This window comes from Delphinapterus leucas, chromosome 20, assembly GCF_059928025.1.
Source record: "Delphinapterus leucas isolate spDelLeu-1000000601 "Yukka" chromosome 20, BTC_Dleu_Yukka2, whole genome shotgun sequence".
Classification (NCBI taxonomy): Eukaryota; Metazoa; Chordata; class Mammalia; order Artiodactyla; family Monodontidae; genus Delphinapterus; species Delphinapterus leucas.
Window position 1 is genome coordinate 45,837,503 of NC_143148.1, and position 23,655 is coordinate 45,861,157.

Genomic DNA, 23,655 nt, shown 5'->3' on the forward strand with positions numbered 1-23,655 from the left:
TAATTAACACACGGGTTAATTGATTTTAAAAGCCGAAGAATTACAGTTAACTTTTCCCACAGGGTACAGACGCCAGCCGCTTGGCACACTCTGCTTTTCGCACTGGTGCAGGGGGGCCGGGAAAGCCCGCAGCAAAACTAGCAACTGCTGAGGAACGTTGCCTGCTTATTGGAGTAGAGCCGATAGAAGTCGACGTGGTGCTGCCTCATCCTTACAGTATATAGCCATTCTATATTTTGTTAAGTAATCAAAGCACAGCTCTATCTTCTTCTCCATTCATCTTTCAAAACAGGAAAACCCTTCAGAAGTTCTTATGGGGGAAATAAACCCTCCCCCAGACCATTTATTTTATCCATAATATGCTTGTTTCCAATAATAAGCAAATACCTGGTGCTTTTTTTTTTTCAAGTCATAAGGAGGAAGGCTACCTCTTTCCTAAATATCACAGGCAAAGGAGAAGTTTTTTTTTTTTTTAAGGAGAAAGTTCCATAAAGTTCCTTTCTCTCTATCAGTGTTTTGTTGCTGTTCCTCATGACCCAGATTCATTATTTATGGTGAAGAATTTCACTAAGAAAGTAGGTACATTGTAATTAAAAACGAAATTCATATGAAAGCTGTTTGCTTTTTTGTTTATAAGTGTGGATTTTTGTTTTCTGTCCCCTTCACCCCAATCCCCTGTAGAAAATGAAAGCAATTGATACTGTAGTTGGGAAGGAGACATGCAAGGCTGGAAACTTGATGCTTTCACCTTTTCATGCTTTCATTTTATTTCATTTTGTTTTTTAAAAGCATGCGGCAAGTGAGGCGACAAAAGGAATCCATTATGCAAATCATGTCACTTTGCATAATGTCTCATGACTGGAAGATGCAGATGAGCTGTATAATTTATGAGTGCCAGTGTCTGTCTAAAAGTGTTGCACACAATTTACCAAGTGAGCCTGAGAGACATGGGGAAGGCAGCTCTTCCAACTCCATTGCCAGGAAAGCTCTATATATTTTCCTACAAGTGTTCCCTAGTAACATTAAATGCTATTTAAAAGAAATTAAGGTTCCAAATGTTTATGAAAGATGAAGATTTTCCTTTCACTCCCTTCACCCAAATTCTTTGCCTAAAAGTTTACAAGAAAGTATAGACTCTAAAACATTAATTTTTAGATTCAATTTGGAAAAGAAAAGTTATTTGAGCCAAACGTGCCATTTGTATATGGATTTTCCTTTCTACGGCAAGGAATGTCTTAGAGAAACAGACACTTTATCCATTTGTCTGGATCTGTGTAGGCAGAGAAATGGGATATCTCATTTTGATTGGTTTTGTGTGTGCCCTGCTGTGTACAACATTTTATAAGTTATAGTCTCTTGGATGTATTAGATATGTAATATGGAAGACTGATACATTCATTATTCTTCTGATGACGTAATTCTGCTTTCATAGAAATCTTCAAAATAGAAATTCTATTCAATAAAAACTACATTTTAGTTAAGTCAGCTTAGTTGGTCACTCCATGTCTCATTTTGGTAACTTTTTTGAAAAGATGATTCTGTACCTTTTGAGAAGTTATAACATCTTTGATAACTGACTAATCTGGCCTTATATTTTTCGTTTCAGTCATAGTAAGGTGTGTGAAAGAGAGGTACCGTTTGCCATGAGAATGTATACCAGGAGGATCTGAACTTTGGGGAGCATGTCAGGAAAGGCTTCCTGAGGAAAGTGGATTCAAGATCACTTCTGAAAGTTGAAGAGAAGTTAGACGAAAAGAGGGAGAAAGTATTCTCCATGCAAACAATATGTTCAGTAAATCCTGAGACAAGAAAAGATCATGGTTGCTTGGAAGAACTAAAATAAAACCAGTGTGGCTAGAGTATAGATTATGAGTCATTGGATCATACTGGGAACAGATCAGGAGGTAAGCATGTGAGTAAGAGGTAACTTATTCATTACTTGCGTCTATTTTCTGGTGCTTGGTCTCTTATGTCATTATTAATTGTATGTACATATACATCATTAAGTTCATACCGAGAACTACTTACCATTATAATACTTTTTATAAAATAATTTTTAGATTTTTCAAAATCAACTTGTGCATTGAACCATGAGATTTCTGAATCCAACCTTATGTGATATATTTCTTCTTTTTGTGAAGTTTTATTTTCAAAAAGTTAATAACCATTTAAGAAAATAAAATAAGAACATACCACCTAATAAGAGCAAAATACAATTTTTTTCAAGTATACTTGGAACATTGGCAAACATAGACCACTTTCTGGTTCATTTAATAAAAATTAAAATTATTAAAGTCAAGCAAAATATATTTTCTGACCACAAACAAACTAAACTAAAAATCAATAACAGAAAGACATCTGGACAAACCCAAATTTTGGGAAATTAAACACATGAGTCACAGAGGCAGTCACAGGGAAATTAGGAAAATTTTGAATTGAATGACAATGAAAGCACATTACAGAATTTGTAAGCTGCAGCTAAAGAAGTACTTACAGAGAAATAAGCTTTAATGCCTTATTTTAGAAACCAAAAAAGTTTTGAACTGATAATCTAAGTGTCTTAAGGAAACAAATTAGGCCCAAAACAAGAGGAAGGAAGGAAATAATAAAGATAAGAACATAAACCAATGAAATTGAGAAAAGTAGGGAAAATCAACATACCCAAAAGCTGGTTCTTCATGAAGAATACAAAAATTGATTAACATATAGCCAGACTGAATAAGAAAAAAAGTGTGAAGACAGATTATCAAGACCTTGAATAGAAGAGGGGACATCACTACAGATCTGACAGATAGTAAATGGATAACAAGGGATAAATAAATTAAAACTTTGTAAATAAATTTGATAACCTAATTGAAATGGAAAAATTCCTTGAAAGACAGACTACCAGAATTCAAGAAGAAATAACCTGAATAGTTTTAGGTCTATTAAAGATATTGAATTTGTAGCTAAAAATACTTTCCTATAAAGAAAACACAGCCCAGATGGTTTCACTGGCAAGTTCTTCCAACATTTAAAGAAGAAATAATGTCAGTCCTAAACAACCTCTTTTAGGAAATAGAAAAGGAAGGAACCCTTTCCAACTGATTTTATGAAGTCAGCATTACTCTGATGCCCAAACCAGACAAATACAATATAAGAGCAGAGAACTACAGACCAATAACTCTCATAAGCATAAGCACAAAAATCTTTAACAAAATGTTAGCAAATTGAGTTGAATAATATGCAAAAAAATGCATGACCAAGTCAGGTTTATTCCAAAAATGAAAGGTTGAGTCAACATTCTAAAATCGGTTTGACTTACCATATCACCAGATTTGTTAAATCATGAATTTAATGGATGTAGAAAAAAGTGAGCCACAGTAATCAAAACAGTGTGATAATGAGGTAAGGATGGACATAAAGATTAGTGGAGGAAAAGAGAAAGCCCAGAAATAGACACAACTTTTTGATAAAGGGTCAAAGATAATCCAGTGGAGAGACAATAGTCTTTTCAATACATGATGCTGTAACCAAATAAATAAATACCTTTACCCATGCTTTACTATAATATAAATGTTAATTTTAAATGGGTATTAAAACAAAATAAAAAATACTATAAAAGTTCTTGAAGAAAGTATAAAATAAATATTTGTAACCTTGGGCTAGGCAAAAGATTTTATAGAGAGGGAAGATTTTATAGCAGGGAAAGAAACCTGGACCATAAATGAAAAAGATAAATTGGACTTTAGAAAAGTTGAAAACTTTTGCTATTGGAATGACAATGTCAAATAAGTGAAAAAAAATGCTATGGACAAATATTTGCAACCCATAATGAGATAAATTAATCTAAATCAAACAAAAAATGACACAGAAGATAGTAGATGAAGACATTAAAACAGCCACCACGGGCTTCCCTTGTGGTGCAGTGGTTAGGAGTCCGCCTGCCAGTGTAGGGGACACAGGTTCAAGCCCTGGTCCAGGAGGATCCCACATGCCACGGAGTAGCTAGGCCCGAGTGCCACAGCTGCTGAGCCTGTGCTCTGGAGCCCACGAGCCACAACTACTGAGCCCATGTACTACAACTACTGCAACCTGTGCACCTAGAGCCCATGCTCTGCAACAGGAGAGGCCACCACAATGGGAGGCCTGTGTACCGCAGCGAGGAATAGTCCCCGCTCAACACAACTAGAGAAAGCCCATGCACAGCAACAAAGACCCAATGCAGCCAAAAATTTAAAAAACGAAGAAGCAAAAAAACAAACAAAAAAAACAAAACAGCCACCACAACTGAATTCCATATATTCAAGAACTTAGAAGAAATCAGGAACATATTAAATGTGGATATGAAAGACAAAATAAAAAATACTCTAATTGAACTTGTAGAGACTAAAACTACCATATCTGAGATGAAGAATACCATGTCAGGAAGGGATTGACAGATTAAATATTTCAGAAGAAAGGATTAGTCAACTTTAAGACATATAAATAGAAACTATCCAAAATGACACGCAGAAAGAAAAGTAACACAAGAATAATGGACAGAGCAACAGCGAGTTGTGGGACAACTTCATGTGGCCTGATATATGTGTAACTGAGCCCTTGAAGGACAGATAGAAGGGGGACAAAAACTATGTTCAAAGAAGTAGCTGAAAATTTTCTAAATTTGGTGAAAATTATAAGCCAATGGCTCCAACTATCTCAATGAACTCCAAGCACAAGAAACATGAAGAAAACTACACTAAGGCAGATCATAATGAAATTGCTTAAAATCAGTAAAAAGTAGAACATTTTAAGAGTAGCTAGAGAAAAGAAGATATATGTACAGAGGGACAAAGACTAAAATGACAGCAGATTTCTTGTTGGAATTAATGCAAGCCAGAAGACAGTGGAGTAATATCTTTAAATATTGAAAGAAAAAAAAAGTTACACTGAAATTCTATAAACAACATAAATATCTTCCAAAAGCAAAAGTGAAATACAAATTTTTCAGATGTACAAAAGCTGAAATAATGCATCATTAGCAGACATGCACTACAGGAAAAAAAAAATTAAAGGAAATTCTTCAGACAAATGGAAAATTATACCACATGAAGAAGATCCTTCGAAATGGTAATCATGTTGGTAAATTTTTTTTAACTTAAGTGTATTTAAAGGTAATTGATATTTAAGGCAAAAGTAGTAACAAGATACTGTTTTTATAACATGTAACAGTAAAATCCATGACACAGGGCTTCCCTGGTGGCGCAGTGGTTGAGAGTCCGCCTGCCAATGCAGGGGACACGGGTTCGTGCCCCAGTCCGGGAAGATCCCACATGCCGTGGAGCGGCTAGGCCCGTGAGCCATGGCCACTGAGCCTGCGCGTCTGGAGCCTGTGCTCTGCAACGGGCCACAACAGTGAGAGAGGCCCGTGTACCACAAAAAGAAAAAAAAGAAAAATCCATGACACAGTAGCACAAAAGCTACTGAAGAAAATGGAGAAATGAAAGAATTATGATAAAAGGTTCTTATATGTGAAGTGGCATAACATTACATGAAGGTAGGCTATGATAAGTTAAAGTTGTATACTATAAACCCTAAAAAATAAAATGACATGCTAAAGATATATTTAATATGATAACAAAAGAGAGAAAATTGAATTATTGTTGCCAGATAATCTCTGCTATTTCTGGAACATATTATTCACATTTATAGAAGAGATTTCATTTCTGCAACACATCACCTTCAAAGTCCCCACCTACAGAGGACAGTCACTACTAATTTACTCAATGATGCTGGTTAAGTGAGTCATCTTCCAAATCCTTCCAGGGTACATAGTAAGCAGGGGTTTGGTCTTATATAACATGTCCACTCCAAGATACCCACTCCTCTGAGGTTTTTATTACTTCCTGAATAATTTATATAATCACTTGTCATATCTCTACTTTGTTTAATGTGGGCTACCACTCTTCAGGTTTCCAAGAACTACCCCATCAGTATATTAAAAACTAAGTGTAAGGACCCTTATCAAAGCATTAAGTCTGAGTCATAGAAAAGTTACCCCATTAAAAACAGCTTTGTATTCCACTTCCCTGGTCCAGTGGCCTCAGAATCTACTCCCCGGGATAGTCTATAGGTTTCTACAGTACTTATTAGCCAGGTGCTGCAGTCTCTGTTGGCATTCAGTCTCTCTTCTCCCTTAGCAGGCTCAAGATTTCCACAGTGGGGCCGTGCTGAGAATTAACACTACTATCACTCTGGTGCCCAGGAGGTGAAGTGAAGTCAAGTTCTGAGAAAGGAAACCATTATAAGCCACTTGCCTCATTTGAACCCTCTGCATGGTCATCAAGGAAGATGGAGTCCCATCCCCTAACAGGTAGAAGTGGGTGCCTTCCACAGGCCCAAAGGATTGAGGGTAATCTGAGTGTTCCAAATTCTTAACTGCATCAATCGTAATATCCCCAGCCCAAGGCTCAGGGTTCCACTTCTCTATCAGGGTCCTGACTTTGGCTTATAAGATTTGTCTGGGATGAGAAATCAACCTTCTCTTTGGCTCTGCCACTCATAATTAAGTCACATTCCTAGTCATAAATCATGCTTGCCGTCTGATTTTTATTTCACCTTTCAATTTGTGCTCAGTTGACCTAAGTCTGTCATTCTCTTTTTAAATAAATCAGTGGTGCTCAGCAATAATCACTCAGTTCCACAGTCCTAATACTTAACTTCCTCCATCATTGATCTGAAATGCCAGAGAAATTACACAGGCTGGTACATTTCCTTCCACCTGTATCACATCCCCATTTACCACAAGTGAAAGTCTTAATATTTGCACTACTGCAACCTGCCAGACTATAGGACCTTTCCTAGACCATGCTTCTCATCATCAGTCCTGGTAGCAGCTGTCCTAGGTAGGGTTCCCTAAAGTCAGAGCCTTTATTGGGCAGAGCCCCAAAAGCATCTACAACAATAACCAAGTATCCAGTAAAGATATGAAAGTGTGTTTATGCTCATTAGTTATGAAAATGGAAATTAAAACCCAATGAGATAACACATGTTCCATATGTATTTGGAAAAAAGTTATATTCTGCCATTGTTAGATGCATCATTCTAATAGGTCCAGTTGGTAGCTGTTCTCATCTGTATCTTTTCTGATTTTCAGTCATCTTGTTCCATCAATTACTAAGGAAGGAGTGTTAAAATCTTCAGTTTTGAGTAGATACTTTTATATCTTTATTTCTGTCATTTTTGTTTCATGTACTTTGAAGTTTTATTTTTTTGATGCATATACTTTTAGGACTGCAGTGCATTCCTAGTGAATTGAATGTTTTATCATTATGAAAATATTTTTCTTTGTCTCTGGCAATATACTCCTTGTTTTGAAGTTTACTTTGTGTGATGTTAATTGACTAATCGTGTTTCCATAATATATCTTGTTTCACTAAAGTATAGTTTTTAGTAATGCATACTTAGATGGTATTTTTATTAGGCAAAGCAGGTAACTGGAGAACCTAAAAATCAAGGCATTGGTTTTCTTCAGGTGGGGGTGAGCATGTGAGCAGGGAAGACATGATTGGAACATAGCACTTGGGATATTTTTCTGTCACTAGCAAGATTTTATTTTTTCACCTGGATAGTGATAACACAGGAGTCTGCTTTATAATAACTCACTAAGCATATAATTATATTTGGTGCGCTTTTACATGTTTTATAGTTCACAATGAAAAAACTTCAGAAACAAAAAAGAATGTTCATTATGTCATGCATGCAAAGAATATTTACAAAAACCCACATGCTTTGTCACAAAGAAAATCTCAATAGATGTCAAAAATGTGATATCATTCAGATTGTGTTTTCTCAGCAATACATAATCATATTCAAAATCAACCATAAAAAGTAATTTTAAAAACCCCATGTGGCTAGGATGTATAATACAAGTAATGAGTTATAACTCATAGCATTAAATAAATATCCATGATACTACACTGATATTTAAAAATTTAAATAAATTGGGATAAAAGGATAGCTCTTTGTTTTAGTAAAATCACAATAAGTAATGTAGAAAGAATAATGGAAATAGAAAGTCACCATAGAAAATACTACAGAAATAATTACTGCAGGCATTAATCATCCATGGATGCTAAAATTGCTGTATCAAAGTATGACAAGAAAGAGACTGTTTATCCTTTACTTGCTTGTTTTATCCCATCTCAAAGTATATTCCCTTCAAGATATGAATTAATTGCAAAGCTAAAAATCATAACTTTACTATGGGGAATCCTGGCAGACACCATCTTAATAAGTTTTCAGAGTTATTAAAAGTATTGGGGAACTTCCCTGGTGGTCCAGTGGTAAAGAATCCGCCTTCCAATGCAGGGAATGCAGGTTCAATCCCTGGTTAGGGAGCTAAGATCCCACATGCCGCGGAGCAACTAAGCCCATGCACCACAACGACTGAGTTTGCGTGCCTCAACTAGGGAGCCTGTGTGCCACAACTACAGACCCCAGGCACCCTGGAGACTGCATGCCACAACTAGAGAAGAGAAAACCCACACGCCACAACTAGAGAGAAGCCTGCGTGCCTCAACGAAAGATCCCACATGCCTCAACGAATATCCCGCATGCCGCAACTGAGACCTGATGCAGCCAAAAATAAATAAATAAATAATCTTTTTTAAAAAAGTATTGGGACATTTTGACTTTGGGTACCTGCTGTTATGATGCAGTCTCACTGTGTGCTCTTGAGTTTAGCATCACCTTGGCAAAAATGTATAATCTCAGTCTAATCATGAGAAAACTTCAGACAATGTCAAATTGAGAGATGTTCTATAAGATAACTAATCAGTATTCTAAAGTATCAAGGTCATGGGAAAACAAGGAAAGATTGAGAAACTGTCACAGATTGGTGAAGACTAAGGAGACATGATAACTTAAGGCAACCTCTTCTTCCTATACAGACACTTCAATAAGGGATTTGTCCCTACACTTAAACCATAACTACCTTTCATATCTAGTAGGAGATTCTCTATAAAATATACTAAGGGCTTCTCACATACACAAGTGCCCTTCAACACTGTGAAAATATTCCTTTCTTTATCTATTGCTGCCTGTTCATGGACCATAAGCTCTTATGGCATGCCTTTTCCACTAATCAGAGGTAGTAGCCAGTTCATTGGCGGGGAGATCCTGCTGGATAAACATATGACACAGAGGTACAAGAAATTCATGATGACCACTCATCACAGACAACTTTGTTCTTCATTTATAAACCATAATACACAAAGATTACCATAATATGAGGAAAATCAGCAAAATGAATATGAAAGAATAAAACAAGAAAAAAGAATTATTGACCCCAGAGGAAATAAATGATGCAATAAACACAAACTTTTAAAACTGTAGTTTGAAGCAACCTAAATGTCCATCAGCAGAGGAAAAGATAAAGATGTGGTACATATATACAATGCAATATTACTCAGCCATAAAAATGAATGAAATTGGGTCATTTGTAGAGATGTGGATGGACCTAGAGACTGTCATACAGAGTGAAGTAAGTCAGAAAGAGAAAAACAAATATCATATATTAACACATGTGTAGAGTCTGAAAAAATTGGTATAGACGATCTTATTTACAAAGCAGAAATAGAGACACAGATGTAGAGAACAAACAAACGTATGGATACCAAGGGGGAAGGGGGGGTGGATGGGATGAATTGAGAGATTGAGATTGACATATATACACTACTGATACTGTGTATAAAATAGATAACTAATGAGAACCTACCGTATAGCACAGGGAACTCTACTCAGTGCTCTGTGGTGACCTAAATGGGAAGGAAATACAAAAAAGAGGGGATATATGTATACATATAGCTGATTCACTTTGCTGTACAGTAGAAACTAACACAATATTGTGTTAGCAACTATACTCCAAGAAAAATTTTTTAAAAAAAACTGTTTTTTTTTTTTGCGGTACGCGGTCCTCTCACTGTTGTAGCCTCTACCGTTGCGGAGCACAGGCTCCGGACATGCAGGTTCAGCGGCCATGGCTTACGGGCCTAGCCGCTCCGCAGCATGTGGGATCTTCCCAGACCGGGGCACGAACCCGTGTCCCCTGCATTGGCAGGCGGACTCTCAACCACTGCGCCACCAGGGAAGCCCCGTAGTTTGACTTTTTAAATTCACTGAGAGAAGCTTTCATGCAAAGGAGAAATCAGAGCAGGAAAGAATTCTTTTTTTTTTTTTTAACATCTTTATTGGAGTATAATTGCTTTACAATGGTGTGTTAGTTTCTGCTGTATACAGGAAAGAATTCTTAAAGGTTAAAAAGCATGACACTCAAAACAGAAAATTCGATAGAATTGATTAAATGACATGACACTGACTGAATTAGTAATGTGAAAGGAAACCCCCCATAACATAGAGCAAAAGACATATAAACAGAGAAGCGTTGAGATGTGGTATCAATGTTTATCTCATTGTTAGTTTCCTTTATTTTAGAGTATTCCTTTTAGTCATTTCAATTTGGAAAAGGCATCTCATACTGTTTTTCCACTGTGAACCCAGAAGTCACAAACTTATAAACATAAAAAATATTCAAAATGTTTAAACTGACGTATAAAGTAGCTTTTCTATAGCCACCAAGTCTATGTATTTACATTGTTCGCATTGCCTTTTTCCAAAACTGAATGTTTATTATTTACTTAGAAATTAACAAATTATTGTTGTAAGACAATGAGGCTTATAGATATGTGAAAAAATAAAGTATACCCCATCCCTGCTATCCTCATTGCCACTCTCTGAGAGGTAACCATTGTTGACAGCTTCCTGAATATTCAAGTTTTCTATGTATGTACAACTACATAAGCAAAATGTTGAACAAAAATGGGATCCTACTTATTTTTCAGCATCTTGCATTTTTTATGCAATAGCAAATCATTAGATTATTTTCTTGTTTATGTCTACATATCTGTTTCATTTTTAACAACTACATAGAATTCCACACTAGGAATACATAAAAGGTTTTTTATTATTTATTTTTATTAATTAATTTTTTTGTGTGTGTGGCTGCATTGGGTCTTCGTTGCTGTGCATGGGCTTCTTCTCTAGTTGCGGCGAGAGGAGGCTACTCTTTGTCTTGGTGCACGGGCTTCTCATTGCGGTAGCCTCTCTTGTTGTGGAGCATGGGCTCTAGGTGCGCAGGCTTCAGTAGTTGTGGCACGTGGGCTCAGTAGTTGTGGTTCGTGGGCTCTAGAGTGCAGGCTCAGTAGTTGTGGCACACAGGCTTTGTTGCTCCATGGTGTGTGGGATCTTCCCAGACCAGGGCTCAAGCCCGTGTCCCCTGCATTGGCAGGCATATTCTTAACCACTGCACCATGAGGGAAGTCCTATTTCTCTTGTTTAATTGAAGTATAGTTGATTTACAATATTATATTAGTTTCAGGTGTACAGCATAGAGATTCAGTATTTTTATAGTTTATACTCCATTAAAGGTTATTACAAGATAATGGCTATAATTCCCTATGTTATAGAATGTATTCTTGTTGCTTATGTGTTTTATTTTATTTCTATTTATTTATATATTTTTTGGCTGCATTGGTTCTCCATTGATGTGCATGGGCTTTCTCTAGTTGCGGCGAATGGGGGCTACTCTTCGTTGTGGTGCACGGGCGTCTCATAGTGTGGCTTCTCTTGTTGCAGAGCACGGGCTCTAGGCATGCGGGCTTCCGTAGTTGTGGCTCACAGGCGCTATAGCGCAGGCTTAGTAGTTGTGTCACACTGGCTTAGTTGTTCTGTGGCATGTGGGATCTTCCCAAACCAGGGCTCGAACCTGTGTCCCCTGCATTGGCAGGTGGATTCTTAACCACTGCGCAACCAGGGAAGTCCCTAAGGATTTTATATATAGTAGTTTGTTTCTCTTAATCCTGCACCCTTAGTGTGCCCCTCCCTGCTTCCCTCTCCCCACTGGTAACCACTAATTTGTTTTCTATATCAGTGAGTCTGTTCCTGTTTTGCTGTATACCATCATTTGTATTATTTTTTAGTTCCACATATAAGTGATATCATACAGTATTTTTCTTTCTCTGATTTATTTCACTAAGCAGAATATTCTCTAGGTCTATTCACATTACTACAAATGGCAGAATTTCATTCTTTTTTATGGCTGAGTAATATTCCATTGTGTATATATACCACGTCTTCTTTATCCATTCTTCTATTGATGGATGCTTGAGTTGCTTCCATATCTTTACTACTGTAAATACTGCTTCTGTGAACATTGGGTGCATACATCTTTTTGAATCAGTGTTTTCATATTTTCTGGATATATACCCAGGAGTGGAATTGCTAGGTCATATGGTAGTTCTACTTTTAGTTTTTTGTGGACCCTCAATACTGTTTTCCATAGTGGCTGCACTGATTCACACTCTCACCTAAATGCACAAGGGTTCCCTTTTCTCCACATCCTCACTAATGTTTATTTGTAGACTTTTTGATGATAGCCATTCTGATATATGCAAGGTGATACTTCATTGTGGTTTTGATTTGCATTTCTCTAATAATTAGTGATGTGATTTACATTTCTCTAATAATTAGTGATGTTGAGCATCTTTTCACGTGCCTGTTGGCCATCTGTATGTCTTCTCTGGAGAAATGTCTCTTTAGATCTTCTTCATATTTTTTGATTGGGTTATTTCTCTTTTTTTTGTTATTGAGTTGTATGAGCTGTTTGTATATTTTGGAAATTAAGCCCTTGTCAGCTGCATCATTTGAAAATATTTTCTCCCAGTCCGTAGGTTGTCTTTTCATTTTGTCTATGGTTTCCTTTGCTGTGCAACAGCTTTTAAGTTTAATTAGGTCCCATTTGTTTATTTTTCCTTTGCTTTTACAGACAGATCCCAAAAAGTATTGCTATGATTTATGTCATTTATGTCAAGGAATATTCTGCCTTTGTTCTCTTCTAGGAGTTTCATGGTTACAGGTCTTACATTAAGGCCTTTAATCCATTTGAGTTTTCTTTTACAGGGTGTGAGGAAATGTTCTAATTGCATTGTTTTACGTATAGCTTTCCAGTTTTCCCAGCACCACTTATTGAAGAGACTATCTTTTCTCCATTTTCATAGTCTTGCCTGTTTATCATAGATTAATTGACCATAGGTGTGTGGGCTTATTTATGGGCCTTCTATTCTGTTCCATTGATCTTTGTGTCTGTTTTTGTGCCAGTACTTTGCTGTTTTTGATTACTGTAGCTTTGTACAGTAGTTTGAAGACAGGGAGCATGATACCTCCAGCTCTGTTCTTTTATTTCATGATTGCTTTGGCAATTCAGGGTCTTTTGCTTGGTTCCACATGAATTTTGGTGTTATTTTTTCTAGTTCTGTGAAATATGTCATGGGTGTTATGATAAGGATTGCATTAAGTCTGTTGCTTTGGTTAGTATGGCTATTTTAACAATATCAATTCTTCCAATCCAAGAGCATGAAATATCTTTCCATTTCTTTTTCCATTTCATTTTCAATTTCCTTCATCAGTGTTCTATAGTTTTCAGCATAAAGGTCTTTCACCTCCTTAATTAAGTTTCTTCCTAGATGGGACTTCCCTGGTGGCACAGTGGTTAAGAATCTACCTGCCAATGCAAGGTACATGGGTTTCAGCCCTGGTCTGGGAAGATCCCACATGCTGCGGAACAACTAAGCCCATGTGCCACAACTACTGAGCCTGTGCTCTATAGAGCCCGAGAGCCACAACTACTGAGCCTGCGTGCCACAGCTACTGAAACCTGCATGCCTATAACCCATGTTCCACAATAAGAGAAGCCACCACAATGAGAAGCCTGTGCACCGCAACAAAGAGTAGCCCCTGCGAATCGCAACTAGAGAACGCCCATGCACAGCAATGAAGACCCAATGCAGCCAAAAATAAATTAATTTAAAAAAAAATTATTCCTAGGCATTTTATTCTTTTTGACATGATTTTAAATGGGACTTTTCTTAAACTTTCTCTTTCTGATAGTTCATTATTCATATATAGAAAAGCAACATATTTTTGTATATTAATCTTATATCCTGCAACTTTGCTGAATTCATTTATTAGTTCTAATAGTTTTGGGGTGGAGACTTTAGGGTTTTCTATATAAAGTATCATGTTATCTGCAAATAGTGAGAGTTTTATTTTTTCCCCTCAATTTAGATGTCTTTCATTTCTTTTTCTTGTCGGATTGCTCATAAAAATCAGATCAGAAATACATGAAAAAGAAATGAAGGACACAATAGCAAAGATCAATAAAACTAAAAGCTGGTTCTTTGAGAAGGTAAGCAAAATTGATAGACCATTAGCCAGACTCATGAATAAAAAAAGGGAGAACACTCAAATCAACAGGATTAGAAATGAAAACGGAGAGGTAACAACTGACACTGCAGAAATACAAAAGATCATGGGAGATTACTACAAGCAACTATATGCCAATAAAATGGAAAACCTGGAAGAAAATGGACAAATTCTTAGAAAAGCACAACCTTCCAAGACTGAACTAGGAAGAAACAGAAAATATGAACAGACCAATCACAAGCACTGAAAATGAAACTGTGATTAAAAATCTTCCAACAAACAAAAGCCCAGGACCAGATGGCTTCACAGGCGAATTCTATCAAACATTTAAAGAAGAGCTAACACCTATCCTTCTCAAACTCTTCAAAATATAGCAGAGGGAGGAACACTCCCAAACTCATTCTACGAGGCCACCATCACCCTGATACCAAAACCAGACAAAGATGTGACAAAAAAAGAAAACTACAGGCCAATATCTCTGATGAACATAGATGCAAAAATCCTCAACAAAATACTAGCAAACAGAATCCAACAACACATTAAAAATATCATATACCATGATCAAGTGGGGTTTCTCCCATGAATGCAAGTATTCTTTAGTATATGCAAATCAATCAATGTGATACACCATATTAACAAATTGAAGGAGAAAAACCATATGATCATCTCAATAGATACAGAAAAAGCTTTCGGCAAAATTCAACACCCACTTATGATAAAAACCCTCCAGAAAAGGCATAGAGGGAACTAACCTCAACATAATAAAGGCCATACGTGACAAACCCACAGCCAACATCGTTCTCAATGGTGAAAAACTGAAACCATTTCCACTAAGATCAGGAACAAGACAAGGTTGCCCACTCTCACCACTCTTACTCAACATAGTTCTGGAAGTTTTGGCCACGGCAATCAGAGAACAAAAAGAAATAAAAGGAATCCAAATTGGAAAAGGAGAAGTAAAACTGTCACTGTTTGCAGATGCCATGATATTATACATAGAGAATCCTAAAGATGCTACCAGAAAACTACTAGAGCTAATCAATGAATTTGGTAAAGTAGCAGGATATAAAATTAATGCACAGAAACCTGTTGCATTCCTGTACACTAATGATGAAAAATCTGAAAGAGAAATTAAGGAAACACTCCCATTTACCACTGCAACAAAAGAATAAAATACCTAGGAATAAACCTACCTAAGGAGACAAAAGGCCTGTATTCAGAAAACTATAAGACATTGATGAAAGAAATTTAAGATGATACCAACAGATGGAGAGATATACCATGTTCTTGGATTAGAAGGATCAACATTGTGAAAATGACTATACTACCCAAAGCAATCCACAGATTCAATACAATTGCTATCAAACTACCAATGGCATTTTTCACAGAACTAGAACCAAAAACTTCCCAATTTGTATCGAAACACAGAAGACCCCGAATAGCCAAGGGAATCTTGAGTAAGAAAAATGGAACTGGAGGAATCAGGGTCCCTGACTTCAGACTATACTACAAAGCTACTGTAATCAAGACAGTATGGTACTGGCACAAAAACAGAAATATAGATCAATGGAACAGGACAGAAAGCCCACAGATAAACCCGCACACATATGGTCACCTTATTTTTGATAAAGGAGGCAAGAATATACAATGGAGAAAAGACAGCCTCTTCAATAAGTGGTGCTGGGAAAACTGCACAGCTACATGTAAAAGAATGCAATTAGAACACTCCGTAACACCATACACAAAGATAAACTCAAAATGGATTTAAGACCTAAATGTAAGGCCAGACACTATAAAACTCTTCAAGGAAAACATAGGCAGAACACTCTATGGCATAAATCCCAGCAAGGTCCTTTTTGACCCACCTCCTAGAGAAATGGAAATAAAAACAAAAATAAACAACAAGATGAAAAGACAACCCTCAGAATGGGAGAAAATATTTGCCAATGAAGCAACTGACAGAGGATTAATCTCCAAAATTATACAAGCAGCTCTTGTAGCTCAATATCAAAAAAACAAACAACCCAATCCAAACATGGGCAGAAGACCCAGATAGACATTTCCCCAAAGAAGATATACAGATTGCCAACAAACACATGAAAGGATGCTCAACATCACTAATTATTAGAGAAATGCAAATCAAAACTACAATGAGGTATCACCTCACACCAGTTAGGATGCCCATCATCAGAAAAGCTACAAACAGCAGATGCTGGAGAGGGTGTGGAGAAAAGGGAACCTTCCTGCACTGTTGCTGGGAATGTAGATTGATACAGTCACTATGGAGAACAGTATGGAGGTTCCTTAGAAAACTAAAAATAGAACTACCATACGACCCAGCAATCCCACTACTGGGCATATACCCTGAGAAAACCATAATTCAAAAAAGTCATGTACCACAATGTTCATTGGAGCTCTATTTACAATAGCCAGGACATGGAAGCAACCTAAGTGTCCATCGACAGATGAATGGATAAAGAAGATGTGGCACATATATACAATGGAATATTACTCAGCCATGAAAAGAAATTAAATTGAGTTTTTTGTAGTGAGGTGGACGATGGACCTAGAGTCTGCCATACAGAGTGAAGTAAGTCAGAAAGAGAAAAACAAATACCGTATGCTAACACATATATATGGAATCTAAAAAAAAAAAAAAATGGTTCTGAAGAACCCAGGTGCAGGACAGGAAAAAAGACGTAGATGTAGAGAATGGGCTTGAGGACACAGGGAGGGGGAAGGGTAAACTGGGACAAAGTGAGAGAGTGGCATGGACATATATACACTACCAAATGTAAAATAGATACCTAATGGGAAGCAGCCACATAGCACAGGGAGATCAACTCTGTGCTTTGTGACCACCTAGAGGGGTGGGATAGGGAGGGTGGGAGGGAGACACAAGAGGGAGGGGTTATGGGGATATATGTATACATATAGCTGATTCACTTTTTTATACAGCAGAAACTAACACAACATTGTAAAGCAATTATACTCCAATAAAGATGTTAAAATATAAAACAAAGTTGAGAAAAACAAATAAAGTCATTATTGATAGGTGTATACTTTGCCATTATATTACTTGTTTTCTAGTTGTTTTTGTAGTTCTCTGTTTATTTCTTCTTCTTTTTGTTTATTCCCTTGTGGTTTGATGATTTTCTTTAGTAGTATGTTTGTGTTCCTTTCTTTTTGGTTTTTGTGTATTTGTTGTAGGTTTTTGATTTGTGGTTACCATGGGGTTCATATATGTTGACCTATATCTACTTGTCTTAAACTGGTAGTTCAAACACATTCTAAAAGATCTATATTTTTTACTACCTCCCCTTTTTGTGTTTTCTATGTCATATATTACATCTTCATGCTATCCCTTAACTATTTATCATAGTTATACTTGCTTTTACTATTTTTTGTCTTTTAATCTTCATACTGGGTTATTTAAGTGGTTGGATCTCAGTGCTTACTATATATTTGCCATTCCTAATGGGAATATCCCTTATAGATTCTTACTTCTTTTCCGCTTAGAGAAGACCCTTTAACATTCCTTTTAGTGTAGGTTTAGCATTGATGAACTCCTAGTTTTTGCTTCTCAGGGAAGTTGTTTATCTTTTCTTCTTTTCTAAATGATAATCTTGCTGGGTAGCGAATCCTAGGTTGCAGGTTTTTCCCTTTCAGCACTTTGAATATATCTTGCCACTCCTTTCTGTCCTGAAAAGTTTCTGCAGAGAAATCAGCTGATAGACTTATGGGGATTCCTTTGTTTATGACTCTTTGTTTTTCTCTTGCTGCCTTTAGAATTCTCTCTTTATCTTTAACTTTGCCATTTTAATTATGATATGCCTTGGTATGGATCTGTTTGAGTTTATCTTTTTTTTGGACCTTCTGTGCTTCCATATCTGGATATCTGTTTCTTTCTTCAGTTTTGAGAACATTTCAGCCATAATTTTCTCAAATACATTTTTTGTTCCACTTCTCTCTCTCTTCTCTTTCTGAGGCCCCTATAATGCAAATGTTGGTATGCTTAATATTATCCCAGAGATCTCTTAAATTGTTTTCATTTTTTTTAATTTGTGTTTCTTTTTGCTGTTCTGATTGGGTGGTTTCCATTATTCTGTCTTCCAGATCACTTACACATTCTTCTCTATCACTTAGTCTGCTATTCATTCCTTCTAGTGTGTTGTTTATTTCAGCTATTGAATTCTTCATTTCTGATTAGGTCTTTAATATTTTCTGTTCCTTGTTAAGTGTTCAGCATGTACATCAATTGTTTTCTCTATTCAGTTAACATTTTTTTTTTACCAATGCTTTGAATTCTTTAACTGGTAAATTGTTTATTCTGTTTCATTATTTATTCAGGTATTTTCTCTTGCCCTTTCAATTGAAAGTAGTTCCTCTGCCCTTTTATTTTGCCTAACTTTCTCAGCTTCTGTGAATTTAGGGGAAACAGCTATCTATTGTGGTCTTGAACGGGTGATCTTGTGTGAGAGTATCCCTATACAGACTGTGTGTGCCTAATGCCTATGGTGGGGAAGCTGGATCTGATGTGGATGCAAGTCACATCTTTCCTCAGGGTGTGCTGACAGCTCTCACCTTGGTCGGGGATGGAGCTAGAGATGGAAGGGCTAGAGCTGAAGCCAGGTGTAAGACAGGACTTCCCCTCTGCGCAGTGGCCATCACCGCCCCATCAAGGGTGAGGTCTAATCCCAAATTGCTGAAGCAGAATCCCTACGGGTTGGGCCAAGCTGGCTCTCTTCCCTGGCACCAAGACCCTTGCTCCAGAGGAGGGTAGTGCTGAAACAAGGAGGTCCAATGTGGTCTCTCACCTTGTGTTGGCCACAGATAGAAATCTGGTGTGTTGCCTGTGCGGTTACTCATAGCTCCACTCAGACACAGCCTCAGGTGCAAGTCCACTTTATCCTTCACAGCAGATCACTCTGCCCCCAGCCTCTGCCATCCCTGCCCTGTGGTGGAATCTCTCTACAGGGCAGGTGGGACCCACATGGCCTCTTGGTGTGTATGGGGGTGTTGTTGAGCTGTGGTTGAACAGCCACCGTCAGAGATCAAGGCTGTTTCTGAGGTGCTGCTTGAGGAAGGGCCAACAATGACCTTTTCAACTACACCCTGGCTGTTAACACCCAAGTTATTCTCAGGGGTGTATTTCACATTCAGCCAGTTTTTAGCGTTATTAAGGATGTTGGTGTGCAAACCCATTTTAACCTACCAGTTTCTATTTGCATTGTTATAACATGGTTTGGGTTAAGACTGAAATTAGCATTCAAAATTGCTTTTTTGTGTGCTGAACTGTGAATACTAATGATATGTCCCTTGCCTAAAACTAAGTGTTATGTATCCTCCCTTTATACATAAATAATTTTTTCCTGATACAGATCTTAAATCCATTTGCACGTCTAAAGTATTTTGAGAATTCCGTTTGGCAGCAAAACTTAAACCAAGGAATAAATTTACACTGCTTTTTCTTAATATAGTACATCACTTTTAACCTCTTCCTTCAGTGGTTGTGGGATACTGCAGTAAAATGCTGAGATCACCTCAGTGTATTTCTCAAATACTCATGGCTTTCTGGCCATGCACACTGCCTAAGGGTTCAATCAGTAGGTTAATTCTTTCTTCAGGGTTGGCCTGAGGGTTAAAGTTCCTGATGAGCCAAGTAGATCTTGCATGTAGGACGAAGGTGGGTAGATTAAGTGTATATGAATGCTGGGGGACAAAAACTACTCATGTGCAGCTGAAGTCACAACATGATCTTTATTTTGTGTATATTATCTATCTGTTTTCATGTTGTTTTGTTGTTTTTGGCTTATTTTACAGCCCTATTATAGCCAAGCTCTTTCAACGTCTGACAAATGATTGCTTTGAAAACATCTTGTATTTTCATGCAGTTGTTTTAGTGGAAGTTTTGCATCTTGTTCCTTTTTACCTTTTAATTTATTCCAAGCCTGTTTCCTATTTTACCTTTTTATAAATAAGATGAACTAAGGAAGGGGAAATCATGATAATATGGAAAAGTTTAGTTTTATTTGATTAAATCTTTTTTCTGTGACATCTCTAATAGTAATAATGATGATCTCCATATATGCTGATATTTTATTTACTTTATGTATTAGCCGTTTATTAATATTTTAACAGACTTTACATTTTACCATGGGGAAGAAAACACAGATCCCCTGAATTTAAGTAACTTACCCAAAGTTACTTAAAGCTAGTAAGTAGCAGAATGAGAGTTAATAGCTAAGAAATAGATTCAAACTCAGGTCTATCTGGCTCCTAAGCCAATGCTTTTTCCTCCATGCCAATATTTCTCAGTCTGGGAATCCTAAAAGGTTGGGGTGTCCCAGATGTCATCTTTTGACAAGTTTTTTATTCTTCCAAGTATTTACTGAGTGCTAATTACGTGTTGGATGTTATTCTAGGCACTTGATGTACATTATGGAGGAAAGAAAACAAAATGTTGCTCCTCTAAGAGTTTACATTCTTGTGAGAATGGGGGATATAGACAATAAACAAAGACATAATGTATATAATATGTTAGAAGGTGGTAAGTGCTATAGAAAAGAATATTCTCTGACAGTTCTATATTGTGCTTTCATTGTATTGATTATAAATATTTAATATAATGATATTGTAAATAATCTTAATGACCTCCTATAACAAAGTACTGACTTGTGATTTCAGAGCAATTATTTATATTTGTGTTTTCTCTCACATAATGGCTAGTGAATGCAAAAAAAAATGTTATGGTACAATCTTAAAATGAAGGAGTCATACTGGTTCAAAGAGGATTGATTCATAACAGCATGAATGTAAAGATGCCATGAACCCTAAAGAACATACATTGCAGAAGTTGGTTTTATACTGAATTTGAAATCGCTGTTGTATCGCACAGACCGTATCTTTGTATGTACCTCCTTTAAATAATTCTACAGTGTTTAAAACCCTGTTCTGAATCCCATTAATCAGATTGCTTAGTGCACACTTAAATCACAAGAATATTTAAACATATCTTCAAGTAAAAGATAGCTCTACAATGTTAACAATGATACCTTGTTAAAATAGGCACTCAAAGATTGTTTATGGCCAGGTGTTGGTTAAATATAAATCTGATCATAGTATACTGTCAAACAAAGCCTTTAAATGGTGAAAAAATATTAAGGTTTAACTTACATATATTAAAGTACAGAACACTTTAGTATGCAACTCAGCAAGCATTAAGGCTGTTTTATACAGCATAAATTTTTACTTCTGTAAAGAGACAGGGTCCACATTAGTAACATTAAAATTTTAAACTACAGAAACACATTAAATGTAGAACCAGACTGAAGAAAAATCACCTTATATTAAATCCAATGATAGCAATTTAGTTTTAGTAAAACAAAATAACTTACCATTCAATTACTTTTATTTATACGTTATTGGGTTTTCATTGTTTTAATTTGTAAATTTGCTTTAGTTTTATTGTTATAGGAGCTTAAGAAAATGCATTATACCTAATTTATGATTTTATGTTTGTACATACTTAAGTAATATAGCATTGAGATTCTGTGAGATTTCATTTTTAAAGCTCCATATATTTCTGACATTTGAGAAACACTGCACTATGCATTGCTGTCTCCTTCTAAATAAAAATGTATTTGATAAACAATCATCATATTTGAGCACCTTTAATGCACCACCCATATCTCTTCTTTGATTGCCAAGTTACCATCTAGTAGAATATTGTCTAATATAGAAACTAGGACCTGTATCTATCTAGTTCCCATTTGTAATGCTCTCAGCAAGTAGTGTTCATTCAGGTTGGTGATGAGATTCAAACTATGAACATTTCAAAAATTCCATTTAGTTGGGAATTTTTTACGCATATTAATTCTTCCTGTATAGGTCCTTATTATAGAAACTTCAATCATTCTATCCATTACTGTGTTTTCATGTTAACATTTTTACAATTCTAAATTTCTAAATTTTTGAATTTAGGTTTAAGGGACTGGATTGAATTAGAATTAAATTTTTAAACATAAATTATATCCAATAAATAATCCATGTTCCCCAGGCCAGTTTGGGGGAAGATTTGGAGAGGTAAACTGGAGCACCTGTTTACATCATGGCAATGAAAACAACTGCATGTTGTTTAAAATGTCTTTGCCACCTACTGTGAATATAATTAAAGCCACTGAATTGTATGCTTTAAATGGGTGAAATGGGTGAATATAACCTGAATTATATCTCAGTGAAGCTGTTGTTGAAAAGTAGAGCCATGCAACAGTTGACTTTCATTTACCATCTTTTCCTTTGTGATACCAATTTCATATATAGTATATCTGTATATATTAATTCATAGTTCAATGTTATATTTTCATCAGGTAGTCAGATTGATGGAAAAATATACTCCTTTAAGTTTACCCAAATATTTTCTATTTCTTGTTCTCATCATTTCTTGCTATATATCTACGTTTCCATCTAAATTTCCTCAGCCTGTAGAATTTCCTTTAGAATTACTTGTAATACAGCTCTGCTGATAATAGGTTCTCTCAATTTCAGTTTTTCTAAAAATGTATTTATTTTGCTTTCATTTTTTAAGATAATTTTTTTGGATATAGAATATTTTTTTAACATCTTTACTGGAGTATAATTCCTTTACAACAGTGTGTTAGTTTCTGCTTTATAACAAAGTGAATCAGCTATACATATACATATATCCCCATATCTCCTCCCTCTTGTGTCTCCTTCCCACCATCCCTGTCCCATCCCTCTAGGTGGTCACAAAGCACTGAACTTATCTCTCTATGCTGTGCGGCTGCTTCCCACTAGCTATCTGTTTTACATTTGGTAGTGTATATAAGTCCATGCCACTCTCTCACTTCGTCCCAGCTTACCCTCCTGCCACCCGTGTCCTCAAGCCCATTCTCTACATCTGCATCTTTATTCCTGTCCTGCCCCTAGGTTCATCATAACCTTTTTTTCTTTTTTAGATTACATATATACGTGTTACCATATGGTATTTGTTTTTCTCTTTCTAACTTACTTCACTCTGCATGACAGACTCTAGGTCCATCCACCTCACTACAAATAACTCAATTTCGTTTCTTTTTATGGCTGAGTAATATTCCATTGTATATATGTGGCACATCTTGTTTATCCATTCATCTGTCGATAGACACTTCAGTTGCTTCCATGTGCTGGCTATTGTAAATAGTGCTGCGATGAACATTGTGGTACATGACTCCTTTTGCATTATGGTTTTCTCAGGGTATGTGCCCAGTAGTGGGATTGCTGGGTCATATGGTAGTCCTATTTTTAGTTTTTTAAGGAACCTCCATACTGTTCTCCATAGTGGCTGTATCAATTTACATTCCCACCAACAGTGTA

The 23,655-nt window shown here is 36.4% G+C and overlaps 1 long non-coding RNA gene across 1 annotated transcript in view; it reads left to right on the forward strand.

The window, feature by feature from the left end:
* The window catches only part of LOC111179566 (uncharacterized), a 139,228-nt gene extending 117,366 nt beyond the window's left edge, over positions 1 to 21,862 (forward strand). The window contains exon 4 of the long non-coding RNA XR_016391018.1: positions 63 to 21,862. This is a non-coding gene — a long non-coding RNA (uncharacterized LOC111179566). The remainder of the gene's footprint in view (positions 1 to 62) is intronic.
* The last annotated feature ends 1,793 nt before the right edge of the window (positions 21,863 to 23,655 follow it).